Source organism: Microcebus murinus, chromosome 12 (assembly GCF_040939455.1).
Source record: "Microcebus murinus isolate Inina chromosome 12, M.murinus_Inina_mat1.0, whole genome shotgun sequence".
NCBI classification, from domain to species: Eukaryota; Metazoa; Chordata; class Mammalia; order Primates; family Cheirogaleidae; genus Microcebus; species Microcebus murinus.
The window spans coordinates 11,638,868-11,641,815 of NC_134115.1; the positions used below are offsets into that span (position 1 = coordinate 11,638,868).

Sequence of the window (2,948 nt, forward strand, 5' to 3'; positions counted from 1 at the left end):
CCTGAGTCTAAACAACGGGGACCACCAGACCCTGTGAAGACTTACAGGGTCTTAGAGCAGGACGCAGGGCAGGGCCTCCACCCCAGACCGGAATCTAGAATGTGACGCTACAGCACCAGCTGAGGGACCATTCTTGTTAGCAAAACTCCGCTAAGACGCTTTGCGTCCGCCCTGTCGTGGAATCCGCGCACACGCTTTCTCTCGGAGCCTCGGCGTTCTTGCTCACAGCAGGCCGGACGTCGCCCAGGCATCTGCTGAGGCCCGATTCCCCTCTCAGACAAAACGCCCCCTGCCCGTAAGAGAAAACCTCAAGGTCGCGTTTGTCCTATGTGACCCTGGTCTCTGGCTGCAGCTGATTGACCGTGGATGGACACTTGGCACAAGCGGAGCCAATCACATTCCGTCTCCTGGGCACTGGGCCTCAGACTCAGAGACATCCATGAGCCGGATGCTGCTGCGGTAACCAGCGACACGCGTCCTCGGGCCGGGCTTGCAGGGGACCTGGATTTCATGAGATCCCTTGAAGCTTTCCAACAAACTCCCTTTCAGATTTACCAGGATGAGCGGGTTTCTAGCCCTACAGTGACCACGGCCTTGACTACAACAACAGGTATTATGATCACATTTCACAAATGAAGAAAGAGAGGCTCAGAGAGGTTTAAAAGAACATCACCAAGCTCCGTGCAGCCTGGTCAGCATCACCTGGGTCATGCTGCAGTAACAAACAAGCCTGAAATCCCAGTCGCTTATACAGGGAGGTCTGTCTCTCCTTCCTGTCCCAGCTGGTGTCAAGAGGGCGGGAACTCAGGCTCCAGGCTCCGGCCACACCGTGGCCCTGTCGCTGAAATGCACGGCCTCTGAGCTGGCGTGGAGGGAAGAGAGGACGCAGGACTGTCAGTGGAGTCAGCCTGGGAGTTGTAGATGCCATTTCCACCCTCCCTTCCCCACTGGCCCAAACCCACGGCCGCCACCCGAATGCACGCCAGGCTGGGGAAGGTCGTCTCTTGTGGGTCCGGGAGGGATACCGGCGGGTGAGCGTTGCCTGGTCTGCACCAGACGCGCACAGCTGCGCAGTGGCAGGGCGGGACCTGGCCTCAGGCCGCCCTGACCCCAGCGCCAGGCCCCTGGTGCCAGCTGCCCTCTCGACAGCTCGCCAGGCTCCCAGTGGGCAGAAGGGCCCGTTCTCCCCTCAGCGCCATCTCCCCCCCACCCGCTGTACCACAGTGGCCGCACCTCGGTTCTCCAGGGAAACCAGAAGCAGCGTGGCAATGAAGGGTGGGACCACCGCGAGTTCATTCCTGCAAATTCGACCAACAGCCTTGTGTACCAGCGCCTGTTTGAGGAGAGCACCACGTGAACTCCCTGGTTTCCTTGGCTTGTGGCCACATCGCTCCAATCTCTGCCTCCATCCTCATATCCCTTCTGCTCTGAGTGACATGTGAGGACATGTCATTGGATTTAGGACCCACCCTAATCTAGGTATTCTAGGATGATGCTCCTTAATCTAATTGCAACTGAAAAGACTCTTTTTCCAAATCAGGTCACATTCACAGGTCCCAGGGATTTGCATGTGGACATGTCCTTTCAGGGGACACCATTCAACCCACTACAGGCATCTTGAAATTACTCCCAATTCCGAAGGTGAGGACCAGGATGCAGTCACTCTGGGGACTTTGGACCCCGTGGTGCTTGAGTGCAGCTTCTGCCTCCATCCTGGTCCCGGGCTCTTCCATCCCATGCCCAGGGACAGACTCGGTGCCCAGCCTGTCCATGGTGGCAAAGCCAGGCTGACAGGCGCTTCAACTCACACCGCAGAGATGCTTTCTCAGCTTTTGGCAAAGGCCGCCACGCAGCAAGTGCACGCTGTGCAGACACTCCCCTGCGGACTTGCTTCAGAGTGCTTAGAACTGGGTTTTCAGGCCGGGTGTGTTCTTAACGTGGAAGGTGAGGGGTTTGGCTGCGGAGCCTCTAAGAGCAAACAGCAGACCTGCGGGTGAGGAGGGGCGGTGTGGGGCCTCTTCACAAACCCTGCCCACACTGACACTGGGGCTCGCAAGACCCCCGCAGCCACGCACCGGCTGGGGTAGAGGAGGCTGCTCCCCTCTGCAAGAGGAACCTTGTGTTTTAAACTGAAGTGGGAGGGGTCTCCTGCCGCCTCTCTACCAGACACTCGGGGGATGCATCCCCTCACCCTCATCTGTCCGAGGGAGGCAGCCAAGATGCCAAGGAAATTGTATTTCCTTAAATCCTGTTCTTATGATAAATCCTTTTCCTCATGGTAACTAGATCCTAAGAATTATTAGGCTTTGTGAGTTCACCATAGTGCTGTGCTTGCATAGAAAAACCACCAGTGGGTGCCAGTGTGAACCTTCATTTGTGACTCGGACAGTCACACCCACGTACGGGAGGCCACGAGTCATGCCGAGGAGCCGTCACTGAGCTATTCGCTGTCCCATTGCTGGGAGGGCAGGTCAGCTCTGCACAGCCAGGCCTGGGTGGGACTACACGTAGCAGAAGCAATGCACTGGCTCAGACTTCAGTGGCCACGTCACCCAGGTTCATACCCAGCTCTGCCGCCCATTGGCTGGAGACCTTGAGCACAGTCCTGAACCTTCCAGTCCTTACTCCACTTCGCCATCTACAAAATAGATCATTGATGGTGTCTAATCCATACGGTTGTTGGGAAGATGAAATGAGTCACCTAATGTTATATATGTTAGCTCGGGGGGTGGGGGGGTTGTTTTTGAGACACAGTCTTGCTCTGTTGCCCGGGCGAGAGAGCCGTGGCATCAGCCTGGCTCACAGCAACCTCAAACTCCTGGCCTCAAGTGATCCTCCCACCTCGGCCTCCCAGAGTGCTAGGATTACAGGTGTGAGCCACGACACCTGGCCACACCTTAGCTGTCATTATCACCATCATCATCATTTGGCACAAAGCAATGAAGGCC

General features: G+C 56.8%; 1 protein-coding gene across 1 annotated transcript in view; it reads right to left on the reverse strand.

Annotated features, from left to right (window-relative positions):
* CTSV (cathepsin V) overlaps positions 1 to 2,948 on the reverse strand; it is a 551,781-nt gene that overhangs the window by 137,991 nt on the left and 410,842 nt on the right. The gene's annotated exons all lie outside the window — the stretch shown is intronic.